The following is a 16,386-nucleotide window of genomic DNA, read 5'->3' on the forward strand; positions in this document are numbered from 1 at the left end:
CCCTGACCAGTTGACACAGGTATTCCTAACTTTTAATGGAGATTAATTTTTCTTTTTAAACTTTCTAATCTTTTAAGCATTTAGCATATTAAATTGAATGTTACAGCCAAGCTTGATCTTTCACTGGTGTCCAGGGAAAATACTGGGATGGGTAGTGTTAGAAATATCTCCTTTTCAAACCCCCCCCTCCACCACCACACACACACTTCACTTGGTATCTGATTAAATCAGTGCTTCCAATTTATCATAGCATGTTGGTAACAAAGCCAGTCGATTTTTGCCAGGACCACTCCATCTTCTAGTAAAGTCTCCAGGACACAAGGAGTACATTTATCATGAGGGGATTGTAAAGGGTCACTTTGACATTTCAGGGAGACTGATTATATGTATTCTTTTCATGAGATGCTGGAAATCTATGCAGATATCAAATATGCCCAGGGAACTATCAAATCTTGACAACTTTCCCATCTCCAAAGTTAAACTATTGGATCCCACAGTTAGGGATAATTTTCACTTTTTAGTTTGCTTATGGATTGAATATTTGTGCTCGCCCACCCCATTCAAATGTTGAAACCTAACCCTCAAGGTGTTGGTATTAGGGCATGGGGCCTTTAGGAGGTGCTTAGTCATGAGCATGGTGTTAAGTGCCTTTATAAAAGACACCCCAGGAAGCATGATTGTTCCCTTCCACTGTGTAAGGTTGTAGCAAAAATGTGCTGTCTGTGAACCAGGAAGTGAGCTCCCACCAGACGCCGAATCCGCTGGTACCGTGATCTTGGACTTCACAGGTTCCAGAACGGTGAGAAATAAATGTTTGTTCCTTATGAAACACCCAGTTTATAGTGTCTTTGTTTGAGCAGCCCCAACTGACTAAGATGTAACTTAAATATGATTCTTTGAGTGTTGTAAAGAAAAGGAATTTTGAAAGCTTTAAGCACATTTATAATATACAGATAACTGGGAAAGTAATCACTCTTTACAGTTTTTATTATGGAAATTTTCAAATTGTCAAAGGTAGAGAGTATAGTATAATAAACCTTAAATGCAGCAATTATCGACATTTTGCTAATTATGCTTCATTCCCTTCACTTTTATTTTGCTGCAGTATTGTAAAGCAAATCCCATTGTTATTTCATATGCATTTTTAACTAACAAGACCTTCTCCCCCTTTTTTTAAAAAAGAAACATAACTGACTGGTTTCTGTTCTGAAAGAGCTGCTTTTAATACCAGTCTCTGCAGATGACATGTATCATGATCTCCGCCACTCAAATGGCTAATCATTGGCCCTGGCTTCAAAGGATGATGCAGAAAGGATATTCAAGTGGAATCTACAGACATTTTGTGATTGTTTCTGGTATTACGTTTTTTATCATTTGCGAGCTGATGGCCATTTATGAAAGATACTGGGAGTCAGAGGAAATCGCCAGGATTCAAATACAATTATCAGGACATTTGTATTGTAAGAGGATCAAATTGATGACTCAGTAATAAAGAAAACGACAGACACCACCTCAGAATGATCTTAAACTAAACCTGGATGCCTTTGGGCCTTTGGGCCTTTTTAAAGTCTCTTGAGTATTTTTAAATAGAAATAAATCCTGACTTTACAAACTTAAAAAAAACAAAAATTAAAAAAAAAAACATAACTAATGCCATTATCATAGATAATACCATTAACAATAATTTTTTTTGATTTTATTTAAACCCACACAATGTTTGAATTTCCATGATTATCTCAAAAATTCATTTTAACAGTTGGTTTATCAGGTTCCACACAAAGTCCACACTCTGCATTTAATTAATGTTAGATCTTTTGAATCTTATAACTGCAGGCTTCCTCTCCCTTCCTCTTTATTCGTGTCATTAGTTCATTAGAGAAACTGAGCCATTTATCTTTAGAATGTCACATTCTAGACCTGGCCAATTGCTTCTTTATCATGTCATTTTCTCTTCCATACTTCCTGTAACTGGAATTCAGGTCCAGAAAAAATGATTAGATTCAGGCTGGATTTTTTTAGACAAGATGACCTCACTGGTGGTGCACAGTGCTTCCTATTGCTCTATGTCATGAGGTGTGTAGTAACTGGTCCTACCGATCATTTCAGCAATGCTAAGGCTGGGCGGTGTGTTTAGGTGGTATCAGTTTAATGTCTCCATTATAAAGTTAGCCATCAACCTTCCTCCAAATGAACACTTTTAATTATGTGTTTACTGACAACAGATTTATTGTCAATAAGTAAAATACTTAAGACTTGACCCATACTTATTACTCCAAGTGCATCATTGGTTCCTTTGTCACTCCTTATTCCTAGTTTTGACATCAATTTTTTGCTTCAAAAAAGGTACCTTTTAAACAGTGTTCTTTACTCTCCATTTCCCCCAATGTGCTTACACAGCCTCTTTTTGATTGACGTGCAGTTCTCTTCACCCCCTTCTTTACCAAACCCAGATTTGTCAGTGTTTTGGACATAGATCCTTTATTAAGGTCCAGGGTGCATTTTAACTTCCTCTCTGCTGCAAAGTTGCAAAATTGCAATGTGGCATCATCCATTTGGTAGGTCTGGTGGGCCTTCATCTGAAGGGTCCTTCAGGTCCAGTAGGACACTTGGAGGAACTGCTGTGATTTGTCAGTGACCTGGCAACATGGAACCACCTAGAATCTTCCTGGTAATGAACGTTATTGAATAAATAATTTCTAATTAATTATACTTGAATTTTCAAATTCCCATTGTTTATGTGGTAAATACTAAATAATATATATTTTTATATAACCTATTGAGCCCCAGTCTTGGGAGCAAATGATTTCTTTGCAGGGGGAAATATTTAGTTAGGTACAGAAGATATTTAGGGTAGAGGCAGAAAACCATTAAGGAAAATAATTTGGGGTAATAGGAAATATTCTTTAGGAAACAATTCACCTGAACAATATTTATTTTTCAACTAAACCTAGAAATTTTATTAACCTTTTCCCACCTTTCCATGAGGGGACATTCTGAAGAAATAATAAGAGCTACCATTTCTTGATTGTTTATTGGGTACCAATCACAGTAGCAGATTACACATCCCCAAGGCGCTGAGAGGTTATATAATTTGTGTAAAATCACACAGTAGTAACTGTAAACATTTCTCTGAAACAGAGCTCTCTTAAATGTGACAACACACCTTTCTACTGCTGGAAAATCCTGAGAAAACCACAACTTTTGCAGTTTCTACATTGTAAAGATTTGTGCAATAAGCATTAGTAAGGGCAAGAACCCTCAAGGCATGATTGTGCTCTGAGGGATAAACTCTGAACAACTGCAGGTAATGAGACAGAACTCTTTGCAATGACATGTAAATGACAGTGACAGAAAGCTACCAAACCAGCGCTCCCCAGTGAGGAGCATGAGATTAAAGAATGAGTTGAAGATGGGGGAGTAGAAATAGAACATGAGATGGGGCAATGAGGACACCACTCTGTCTACAGTTCTCTGGGCCGAGGTCTTCACTTATGAGAGCCAATAATCTCACACCTAAGCTGGACTCTTACTTACATGATCTGTAATTTGCTGCTTTATTTGTGATAAAATAATTAGGTTTAATTATTCTCAACCAAAAATTGTTCTTACACATTTTCAAATTAGAAGATTCTTCGGTTACTATTAAGGGCAGTATCTGGAGCAGGTGAACTTGACCCATAGGTGTGATCACCCTCTGAGTGCTGTACTACGGTAAATTAGGTGAGAGTTGCACTTAGAAAATAGCTTTCAAATAGACATAATGCTTGAAAGAACCAACTGTTTCACCTGCATTAGAACAACATACACAGTACTTATCGGATTGCTGATTCTCAGCATCAACAAGCTAAAATGTGCGATTCTTGTAAAACTTACATACATGACTACTACAAAAACAATCCTGACTACGTAACTCCCACCCTTTTATTATTATTTTTATTTTATTTTACTTTTTTATTTTTTTTACCTGGCCAGAAGAGATTTATAGACATTTTGGTAAATGTTTCCATTAATTTATTTTCTGTATCCCTTAAAAACAAACAAAAAAATCACAAGTTTAATACTAATGCTTTAAAATATTGTATGACAAGGAAAGCCAACTCTCACTCATGCTGCAAGCTGGGCAGTGTTCTCTTTACTCCTGTTTGCCAGATGATCTTCAAGAATTTCTGCAAAGAGATTCCTCTTCAACAGATTGTATGCAAGAAGTAAAAGCTGGCCAGCAACTTTATGAAAATAGTGTGAACCATAACCAAAGAGGCCCATTCCCAACTCAAGCCCCAGGCCACAGTCACACTCATCATTAGCAAACTGCACGAGAGTCGTCATTTCCTGAATGGGAGCAAAAGCTTTTAGTCTCTCCTCGTCGCTGGGTGCCTCATCAATCGCCTCACAGATTCTTCTGGGGTTGGCATCTGGAGCTCTCTGTACCCAACATCATTTTTATCCACTGGACCCACCAAGCCTGCACCATGAAAGGTCTTTGCCATGGTTTTCTTATCTCTCTGCTTCACCTTCATGGTTCTCTGTTCCAGTGAGTACCCCAGTTCTCTGGCTGCTTCTGCAAGTTTTTCATCTCTGCTTTTCAAGAAACTAGTTTTCTTTTTATCTGTTACTTCTTTAAGTTTTCTCATCAAAAATAATCTAACCACATCAAACACATTCTCTCCATTTTCAACAATTATACAGGTTTTTCTTTGCTTCATTTGTACCAACATATACAGGAAGTTCATCGGGAGAATCCCTGAAATACCCCCTGTGGAACTGAGTTTTATTATCTCCAATAATTATTGTCTGGAACTCAGGAGGGCCATAGTAAAATCTCCAGTGACGGTTAAAATTCAGGCTTGCTGATTTTTTTTCCCATTTTATGTTTTCCGGCAAGGATATCATAGAGGCCCACTAATCGGAGGCCAAGGCTTGCGGAAAGGGAATCAGCTGGCTTTTCAGGATCAAGTTCTTCACAGAACTTCCAGGAGTGATAGAAATCTTCAGGAAGAGGAAGTTGAAAATGACTTTCTAGTTCTTTTCAAAGGTCACCGGAGACATGGGCTTCACAGGGTTTAGTTGTCTTCGCATCACACTGCTCCCCTGCCCGCCGGGCTGCCCACCACCCGGGCCATTCGGCAGCTGCAGCCTCTCCCACCCTTTTAAAACCAATGTTTAATTATACCTGTGACCCAGGAATATGTTCCACCTCCAGAAAGACAAAAACATGACTGACAGGGCAAAAATTTCATATTTATTTAGTCTGGGGTTATAAAAGAATTTCTTTTGAACAGATCTCCACAAGTAAAGGAGAGCAAAGAATTCAAATAAGCTTTTTCTTTGCAGCCATTAAAGGGAAAGTGTTGAGGAAGAATCTTCTGGAATGTGCCTAATTGTCTGTTTGCTTCTGCAGGGGAGCCTGGCCATGTATTGTAGTTTAGTTAACAACAACTCTTGTCTGAGGCTCACTAAAAGGAATTTCAGGGGTCACTTAGTTTATCATATGTCTGGAAGCAAGACCCGCAGGGGTTTTGTTTTTCAGGGGTTTGGAAATGGCATATACATAAAAAGAGACCAGAGAGACATTTTCTGTTTTGTTTTTCTAAGATTATTTTCCTTTCTGCAGATTCTATAACCAGAATAGTATCCATTCTACTATGAAAAAAAAAAAGACAGTAAAATTTCTGTGTCATGATTCTAAAAAATATTTTTAGCTTTGTTTTTGTTGTCTTTTCCTATATGGCTCCCTTTAGAGCATGCCGATAGGAAGAAAAACAAAACTAAAAGCTGTTCTGAGAAATGAGAAATTAAAGTTCTTAGAGGCACTTTTTTTCCTAAGGAAGAAAAATTGGAAATTTGAGGGTTACTTTCATTATTTCTCTTCAAAAAATCACAAATAGCTTTTACCTTTTTTCTTTCTCTTCTTTTTAAACAGTTCAGACATTTTTATTTAAAAATAACCTTCAGTTTAGAAAAACGGCAATGTAAGACTTCAGCATGTCAGGGGAATCTAGAAAATGTTTTAGGGCAGTTATTCCCCGGGGAGCTGGAAGAGTAGGATTTACTCCTACATCAGAATTGCCAGTGGATTTTCCCAAGCTGTGCTTGCTTTATATGGGCAAGACAGAATTGAAGGAAGTTGAAAGTGATGTAGTCAAGGCAGTGGCCCTTTTCTGGTTCATGCTGGAAACTGGTTCATGCTGCATTTTTCTAGAATTGTTGAGAGGTTCTCAAGTGAATAAACATTTGTCCAGATTTTGCCTCCTCTCACGTCATTCATTCATTCATTCATTCATTCATTCATTCATTCATTCATAGATTCTGTTGATGAATACCTGAACTTACTTGCTTCCTACAAAAGAAACTGAAAAGTCAGGTATTTTCCCCCACCCCTTACCCAAACAAAGTGAGACTATGATTCGACTTGACCAGTCACATGCTCTCCCTGGAACTTTGAATAAGAGCAGGGCAGCTCCAGTTCCCAAGGGCAGTGCTGCCCACTGTGGCTGTGCTGTGTCCAGAGCTGGGGAGGGGGGCGTAGAAGCAACCGAGGAACCCACGCACATTTCCAGTCCTGGTTTCCTCACCTTGCTGGTCAATTTTGGGAGCTATTAGTGTGCTTCCAGCATGTTCTTTTTCTTCTTCAGTCATTCAGAGTGGGTTTTCATTGCTAAAAAAGTGATCCTCACTGGCACAGGCTCTTTCTGAGATTTGGACTTGGAGGTCTAGACATTAATCTGAGCCCCTGCCACACGGCACAGAAGCCTTCATTTGTGGAGGTGGCCCTTATAATGTCTGACCTGTCCCCTCTCACTGATTTCTCTCAGGACATTTTCCTTGCCCAAGTCAAACCCAGAGAGAGAGTGGTGTCATCACCAACAGATAACAGAGAACAGAGTCAAAGAAGCATAATTTCAAGAAAGAGATTTATGTCACTCTCTCCAACCCTTTCAACATTGGTTGAATTTCTATTCTTTCATGGAGAGCAATAGCTCTGGAAAAGGTGCCAACGTCTTGAGGTTTGATGTTGGGGTTCACTTAGCTAAGTCCTGTCAAAGACAAACTTATCAGTAGCTAACAGTTACCTTTCCCTGATTCCCTCCCACCCGCCCATTGAGTCCACTTACGGGTGGTGAAAAGTAACAACCGGGAGCTAAGGATGGCTATTACCTGCTAAGACATTCTGAGATGGAGCCTCTGAAAATGAGAATATAATTTATCAAGCAGTGTGTGTTCAATGATTCAGAAAGATCCATATGTGCTTTGGTTTCAGCCACTCTAATGAGAATGTGTCAACTTCAGTTATATTCTTCTATTATCAGGCTCATTCCTGACTAAAGCAGAATGGGTGCTTTCCAGAAAGGAGCGGTCTTGCTGCAGAGATATGCCGGCTTCACAGGGAGGTGTTCTTCTTCAAATGGGATTTTTGGGTTAGGACAGAGCCCCTTTCAATTGTCAAAATTCAATATATTATTTCTAGAAGGAATCTGGCAACACTCCAGCATTATTACCTACCACTGATTTTTAGAAAGGAAAGAAAAAAGTGTAAGGCAGCATCTTCTAGAGAGTGATTTCAGGGGTGTGGGATGGGCTGGAGCTAGAGACAAATGCAGAACAAGATTTCACATTGCTTAACAGACCAAAGACAACGACAGTCCTTCCAGTTTCCTGCTGAAATGAAGGTCGAGTCTTCTGCTTTGGAGACAACTGGTGTCCCGTGGGCACAGAATATTTTACAATCATAGGAATGGGTTGTCCAACAAGTAGATTCTGAAATACATGAAGGGCCATGGATTAGGATAAATGCTCCACTGCAGGAAACTGATCCTCACTAAGTCCAGCCAAAACTTATGTTTTGGTATAGAAAAAGAAACCCCGAGGATAAAAATTGAAATTTAGTATAAAGCAAACAATCCCCCCTCAATTCAATATCCCATCTGCCTTAAGGGTGAAAAACACAGAAGCAGCTCCATGGCAGTGGGAGCTAAGCAGGGTTTTCTTTAGCTAAATATGCTCTATGTGGGGCAGAGTCTAATGCCTCACTTATGAGGATGAATGAGAAGGGCAGGGGTACATAAAAAATAGAGGACAAGGTAACCAATAAGCACTCCTGAGAATTTATTTCTCTGTCATCACTCTTGGAGTGTCAAAAACCGAGATGCTTTACCTGCTGCTCTGGACTGAGGTTTTTCATGCTGATTCCTTCATAGGCAATTTGCATTTCAGGGACAAGTCTTCACAAATTTGCTTTACTATTTCGTGGATATCTCTATACCTTATCATCAGCCTGTTGGAAAACTTTAACAACTGTCAGCCCTTATGAGGATAACACAATTGACAGCAAAAACTTTGAATTCTCCTCGGAAAAAAAAATCCCACTGATTCTTGGGTTAAAATTCCATCTGTAATTTACTTCCTTTGTTCCTTTACTTTCAATGATGTCTGTATTTTCATTAACTAGTTCCAAATTGTTTGTTGTTTAATAACATCTTGAAAGAAGTCTTGGGATTGTTGACAGTTTTAGCAAATTACTAGAATTTTTATGGCATTTCTGTCACTCACTTCTTATGTTTCAATAATAAAAAGTCCTACTTATTGAGTGTCTACTATATGCCAAGCACTATGCTAGATACTCTACATACTTTAACCTTAGTTTTTCCAACAAGCTTGCTCAATGTCCACGCTATCATTCTCATTTTAAATTATCTAACTATGGCACAGAGATTAACAACATAATTTCTACACTAGCTGTTTTCTTGTATGAAATTACATTTCTGTTGGTTTTTGTTGTGTTTAGGGAGAGTCTTGCTGGCTTTGCGAGTTGATTAATGTACATTCGCTTCTTCATGCACATCTTCCTGCCATGTCAATAGCACCTCATTCGAGTCTGTAATTGTTTCTGATCCTTTTCAAGTTAAAGCTGCTTAACTCTCCCTTCAGCAGGGAATCAAAGTGGGCTGCTGGCGGTTGATAGGCATTATCAGAGTCTGCAGATCAAAAGACGTTTCATCAAATAGAGTGGGCTTTGGCTCTGAGAGTAAGTGACTGGGCATTTCTTTCCATCATAGTGATGGAACGTTAGTAAGAATTAACTAATTTGTTATCTAAATGGATGTTTTATACTCAAAGCCTTAAAACTATGCTAACATTGCCTGCTATCTACTTGAAACCTTGTACTGAAATTTCCAGAAACTCTAAAGGGTTTTTCCTTTAAGCGAACAAAAACTGTACTCTTTCTAAATGCTGGGTTAGTAAGAGTCAGGGTGCACAGCATATTAATTGGATTTCTTTAATATTTACCAACATGCTAACAAATAAAGGAATACATATCTAAAGTGCATGAACCATAAATTTTAAAATATGGATACAAAGTGAGCAATTTAGGAAACAACTTGAAGATTTTAAAATAAGATTTCCCAAATGATTATAACATTTCCCAAGATATATTCCTTGGGACACTAATCCCACAAGTTGTTCCCTGAAAAAACTAAGTTAAATGGTCGAATAAGTTTGGGAGACAGTGCATACTTCAGCTCTCCTCAGAGGGTCACAACTCACATTAGCATGCTGTAGGAATGTATGCTCATTGTTTCTCAAAAGCACTTGAGTATGGAAGATTTTGTTGGGTAATACCTTTTAATCTCCCACAGACCATCCTTTGGGAAATGCTGGATAGTGAAAATGGAAAGAAAGACACAAGTTTAAGATTTTCAAAGGTGGAGTCTCTACCAGAGAGATTTTGAGAATGCCAGTCCCATAGCAGGTTCAGGCCTCTGAAAGATATGTTTAGGTTTCTCAGCAGGGGCAAGTTTGTATGAATATGCACGTGGTGAGCCCTAGGCCGCCTTCCAACAGCCTGGCATGTAGTCTGAGGAGCTCTCTGCGCGCTGCCCCCCCCACGGCATGGCACATTCTGCAGCTGGAGAGGAGATTCTGTGGCCACTGCCCTTCCCGACCAAATGCAAGAGAGGGGAAGAGACCTGTGAAAACAGGATAATCACCATCTTATTTATTTTTATAAGACATTTAGTGCATCAGATTGTTTTTTAAGAGAATGTCACATATATACCTTTTTTTAAAATGGAAAAAAACTACTTTTGAGTATCCTATAATCAGTCTTAAGGTTTCTATGTGCTGATTTTTTCAGACCTGTTGAACAAGAAAGAAATTTACATGTGTCACAACCTATGGCGTTGTATTTGAATGTGAATATTGCATTTCAGGCCCTATATGCTTTCCCACACCCTATTGTGAAATCATTAGTACGAACAATTCCAATGAGACCATGGCCCTTTAATGCTGCCCAAGCTGGCTCCAAGAAAGGTGCCAGTGTCAGTTTTCATTTGCTCTTTTGCTTACATAACAAGCTTCCAAGTGGCTAAGGTAACAGGGCAGAATGTGGGATGGCTCTGTTGTCAATAGATCCATAACTTGAATTTTAAAAGAGACTGCATGTCTTTCAGCTGTCCTTAGAGGAGGCCAATGGATCAGGGTTTCACACGCTTCAATTCTTGTCCACAGCCTCCCGCCAGCTTCCTCGGAGCATCTTGCCTGGCCTCGGTCACACCAGCAGGCTTGTGACATGCTCCGCCTGAAGGGGGCTTTCTAACCCGGGCGACTATACTGTCCCCTTGTTAAGATGCTATCTGGAAGGATATTCATGGGCCTCTTAAAATCCCATTTATTCTAATACTTGGAAATGAATTTGCTTGTCAGAGAACAACTGACGAAAGAAAAATCTCGATTAAATTTTGGTTCTAAAAAAAGCTGCTCTTAATCACTTCTTAAAATAGCAGCACTCCGTTTCGTCATTGAACCTGCAATAATGCGAAAGCCTGAAATCTGGTCAGCCTGCTTTCGAAGATAGGCTTGTAAAGCCTCTGTACGCGGCATTTCGCCACCTAAAACAAAACAAATAACACACACATGCGCGAGCACAAACACACCCCAACTAACTAAAAAAATGCCTTTCTTCATATGTCCATTCCTGTATTCTTGGCATTATTGAGGAATAATATCAGCTTTCTTCCTAGTGAAAATATTTTAAGTATTTTTAAACATTTAGAGCATTCTCCAGCCCAGGGACAGCAATGACTGTGGTGTCATGTCTGTGTCTTCAAGTGAGCAGTCCTGGGAGATAGGCATTAAACACCTCTGTCCGCGAGGCCTGCCAAGTGTGACCCAAGCCCGAGGCTGCAGCTGCTGTCACTTCTATATGATCAGGCTGATCAGCCACCTCAAGAGCACCCAGCCTAAGGGAGAGGCTAGAAATCTGCTGAAGTTAGGGTTGCTGGAACTTGGAATACACACACACACACACACACACACACACACACGGAGAGAGAGGACAGAGAACAGTACCTCAGAGGAACTTTTTGAAGCTGGGTTGCCTCAGAACAGACCCTGAGATGAAGAAGAGTTTGCAGAATGCTTGCTAGTGCACTTGTCACCAACATCTGCTGAAGGGAGGGGACAGCAGCAGGACTGGGCAGATGGAGACGCTGGGCTGAGATGCAGTCTCAACAGAGCTCAACCCCATGAAAGCTCTGAGGAGGGGATGGTCCTTCAGGGGATGGCTGCCCAGCTGGAGCCCAGGGACTGCGCCCTTACACCTCGGCAGTGGCCAGTCATTGGACCGGTCCCCCTGAAGTGTGAGGCGGCTCTCAGCCGAGGCAGTTCCAGAAGGGGCCCGACGGCGCGGGCTTTCTGGCAGCAGAGCGTTCTGCCCAGTACCTGGGGAAGGCCCCTCATCCCGGAGGGAGATCAGACCTCCACGAACACGCTCAGATGCTTTTTCCCAACAGAGTGGTAACTCAATTAATGAGCCTAGAGGACCAGAGCTCTGCCAGGACAGACTGTTTTATTTTAAATAAATCTTAATAACTCGGGAGCAGCAGCGATGGCTGGCACCCTGCGGCTGCAGCGCTGTTTTCTGCACATCGCGGGTGAGCTCTGCCGTAACCCGCTTCTGCTTGCCTCGCGGGTGGGGAAGCACTGTTTCTCTCGTGACGTTTGGCCTTAGCGTTCTTGCTCTGCTGCCTGTCATCCCACACCTCCGTCACATGATGCTCTCCCTCCACATCCTGGCATTTCACCTTCTTCTTCACCCCAGGGATCCCTGGAAGCAAATATTTTGGGGGCATATTGAGTATTATTTTACTTTAATAATATTTTTTTGTGTATAAACAACCCTTTGAAATCTTCTATATTGTATTTCACCCTTGGTAATGAAATCCTGACAACGAAGAATGCTATTGAACTTTTTCTTTTGTTTCTCTGAAAAACAGCATATGTAGGATTTAAGTGCAAATCACACGGCCGGAGTTTGAATCTGACCCCACCATTGACCTGCTGTGTCCATTGGACAAGTTGTTAACTCTCCATGCCTCAGTTTCTTCATCTGTAATAGACAGATAATAATATCACTTTTCACAGGTTGGCATGAGAACTAAATGAGTTAATATTTGTAAAGTGTTTAGGAAAGTCCTTGGAATATAGTACACATTATATGCTTTAAGAATGCTATTTATATTTCTTTATCTAGAAAGAGAGGAGGTTTGGAGTGGGGGGATAAAACTAATATTATTAAGTACTTATGTGCCAGAAACTGCTAAGGCACATAGGTTGCTTTACCTAATCCTAATGATAGCCTGGAATCTAGACATTCCCCTATTATAGATGAAGAAATTAAAATTTGCAGTTTAAACTGCCCACCGTCACAGAGCTGTTGAGCAGTGAGCTGGGATTCAAACAAGAAACAGCCTGGCATTAATTAACAGCTATATTTCTTCCATTTTGGCTTGTTCCCTCTCACCCCGTTCCCACTCCCGTATTCCCTCGAAGTGGTTTTTCATTTTCCAGTGAACAAAACTTGCTGTTCTCTGAAGTGATACTAACTAGAATTTCTAACTTCCATGAGAATTCCATTTAAAACTGTTAGTTTCATTTTGTTTCTGCTCTAACATAAAACAAAGAGTAATGGCATGAAAAATATGACTTGACAACATCATTTATATTATAATTTTTTTCATATTATGAATTTCATTCCTAAATTAATACCTTTTTATGGCAAAAAATAGCTTAGTTTTGTTGTATCATTAACTGCAAAAATTACCCTTTAGTTGTAGAGTTTATTTGTGTTCAAATTACTCATGAACAAATATTTTTACAGAGAAGAAATCCCCAAACTGAGAAGATTAGTTCATAATGAGTCAAGTTTTGATGCTAAAATAGTTTGATCTGAGATTACCATTGACTACAAATTGCCATCTGTGCGTATTTGTTAAAGATGTCAAGTGTAATTAATTCAACAGATCCGCTACTTGATAACCTTTGCTCACAGGATTTGCAGAATACATAGCAGTATGTTAATTTTCAAATTAAACCTGCCAAGTGGTCGTTGGCTTTGTGAAAGGAACTGCTTCCTCCTGACCAAACTTTGAAAGTTCCACAAGGGGAAAAAAATGATCATTTATTTAAGACCTACTCTGTGCCAAGCTCTATGCTGAGCACTTTTATCTACATTATCTTTTTTTTTAATTTAAAATATTACAAATATCCCTTCATCTCCCCAGTGACCCGTTCCACACCATCCCACCCCCCTCCCCAGGCCCCCTGCCCACCACTGTCCGTGTCCTTGGGTTGTGCATATATGCATATAAATACTTTGGTTACTCTCTTCCCAATTCATTCTCCGTACAGCCTCAGGAGGGGGCAGTTATTAGCTCTGTCAGTGATAAAAAGCCCCCGAAAGCCTTTGTTTCAGACCCTGTGAGATGTGAGAATTCTTACTTTAGCCCTTTATGTGTAAGACTCATAGTTAACACATGAGTGCCAAGCTGATCTTCCCTTACATGTTCTGGGGGACAATAGAGAACAAATGGAAAGAAGGGATCACTTTAGCACCCATGGGTTTCCCAGTCATCACCTGTGCTTAAAACCCTTAGGACCCCTCAGGGGCTTGTGCCCTTGCCTGAGGGCTAAAGGGAGAAGCAGGGAGCTCGATCCTATTCTATTCGGTGAGGGGGATGCCATCTGGGTAGAGCAACAGGTAGTGGCGAGGAAAAGAGAGACCGGCGGACTCATGCCCGTGCACAATATCAGAAACAAAACATTCACAGAGGAAGCAACAACTTGAGCTAAGTCATAATATTGAAAGACAACCTCGACCCTGAAACTCTGTACCTGCTCCCCCAAACCGCCTCTCCAAACACTGCCTCGCTTGCCAGCAGGTCCACCCTTTGCCCTGCCTGCTGGGCCCCTGCCCTCGCCCGGGGGAGCCCCTGTAAGTGCACAGGGCTGGGGGACATCTCCTCACCCGTAGTAGACTTCAGACGAAGAAGAGGAGCACATTTCTGACATCTCAGCTTGAAATGGAACTCATTTCCCATAATATAATTGTAAGAAATGAAGAAATAAAATCCTATTGGAGCTAAACTCCAGCAACAATTTGTGAGAAATAGATATATCTGTTTGTTTGTTTTGTGGACTGGCCTAAGGACCTAACAACCATGAAAACAATTTCTATAAGAAAATGTCCTCTCAATTTCCAAACAATTTATTTTAAAAATACTTGTTAGGCCCCAGTCACTGAGCTACTGGGAAGGACTAAGCAACTTCTCCCTTTTGTCCCACTTGCTATTGGATTACTCCTGACCCCCTTCTTACCCACCCCCCCAATGTTTCCACTAAGGAAAAGGAACCTTATGCCCGCTCTGCAGAACCTCCACTCTTCCCACGCCTTTGCTGGTGCAGGCAGGGCTGATGCTCTGCTTCCTGCTGGCACTGAGGACTATATCCATGTAAGAATTCAACAGAGAAAGGCAGGAAGACCCTTACTATACTGTCCAAGGGCTGGCTGATGATTCCATAAAAAGAAACTGGTGGAGGCCTTTAAGAAGAAATTTGCCTGCAATGGTGTTGTAATTGAGCATCCAGAATATGCAGAAGTAATTCAGCTTCAGGGTGACCGGCACAAGAACATATGCCAGCTCCTCGATCGCCGGTTCCTTAGCGATTGGACTGGCCAAGGACACCGGATGAAGGCTCGTGGGTTTTAAGTGCTTTTGGCTCACGGAAGCTTAAGTGAGGATTTCCTTGCAATGAGTAGGATTTCCCTTCTGTCCCTTGTCATGTGTTTAAAAACCTCACAGCTTGTATAATGTAACCATTTGGAGTCTGCTTTTAACTTTGGACTAGTGTAACTCCTTTATGCGATAAACTGGAAAGAGCCCAAAAAAATGTGTTAAAAATTTCACAAGATGAGACTTCCTTGCAGTTGAGGAGATGTAGAAAGGACAATCAAAAGAATCTAAGAAATTTCTCAAAATAGGAATATAACAATTGACAAGTGAGATTAGGTATGTCTCACAAAGGAAGATATCAAAATTAACCAAAATGGGGGGAAAGATTGCTTTACTTTGAAACAATGAAGTAATTCATAAAATAAGTTAATGCTCAAATTTACTGCATTGTTTATTAGTTTTTATCTCAGATAACAGGCATTTACCATGAAGTAAAATACACATCAGTATACAAATTTATTAATTAATTTATTTTATTTAAAATTTCATGTGTTTATACTAGACATATGTACAGGGTGTCCCCAAAATGTATACACACTTTAACAGCTGATAGCTCAATTTTGAAAATGAAATGCATTTTAATAAACACTGCCTTTATAATTATTCAAAGTGTATGTATACATTTTTGGGGACATCCTATAGATGTGTACTACAACTTTTTTCTGAAACAAATTTATACTCGTTAAATATTGTGTCAAAGTTCTTAAGTTAATAAAACAAATCGAGCCTCCTACTTTTTATAGTCTTGCAATATCTCATTGAACTTGAACTTTTGTAGTTTCCAGCACTGTGTAAAACTCTAAACCTATGCCTAGTGAAGGTTTTCTTCTATATTTTTATTTCTGGGTGTCTGTATTTTATTGGATCTTTAATTTATCTATACTCATAAACTAAAAGAAAAAACCTTCACTTACTTCTAGGCAAAGAAGTTGAGGAAATGCTTGCTGTTTCTTTAATATTCTTCTACCTAATTGGCTCTATTTTAGCAGTCTGAGCTATTGCAGCTATTATGAACTGAACAATGAAGTCCAATTATTCCAAAGCTGCATTTAGCGGCTGTTCACCTTGCACGGATATCTCTATTCAAAATCAACTACTATGCAACATGCATTTTCTGAGGCATTCAAGAGGCAGGCCAATAAACACTATTAAACAGCATCATTTTGAAGTCTAGTGTCAAACATTGAGAATCTTGAACCAATCTGTGCTGTCATCTTAGAGTTCTTGGCCAGTTGCAATCTTAACTGTATAGAAAATGTAGATTGATGGTTATGAACTACATCAAAGACTTGTTGTTCATAAAATCTTCTATATGAGA

General features: G+C 39.9%; 2 pseudogenes; one reads left to right on the top strand and one right to left on the bottom strand.

Annotated features, from left to right (window-relative positions):
• Positions 1–4,104: 4,104 nt before the first annotated feature.
• On the bottom strand, positions 4,105–6,636 carry LOC107546317 (histone PARylation factor 1 pseudogene; annotated as a pseudogene).
• An 8,054-nt stretch (positions 6,637–14,690) lies between these two features.
• LOC148094379 (eukaryotic translation initiation factor 1 pseudogene) lies at positions 14,691–15,044 on the top strand (annotated as a pseudogene).
• The last annotated feature ends 1,342 nt before the right edge of the window (positions 15,045–16,386 follow it).

Source organism: Miniopterus natalensis, chromosome 1 (genome assembly GCF_054644295.1).
Source record: "Miniopterus natalensis isolate mMinNat1 chromosome 1, mMinNat1.hap1, whole genome shotgun sequence".
In the NCBI taxonomy this organism is placed as follows: domain Eukaryota; kingdom Metazoa; phylum Chordata; class Mammalia; order Chiroptera; family Miniopteridae; genus Miniopterus; species Miniopterus natalensis.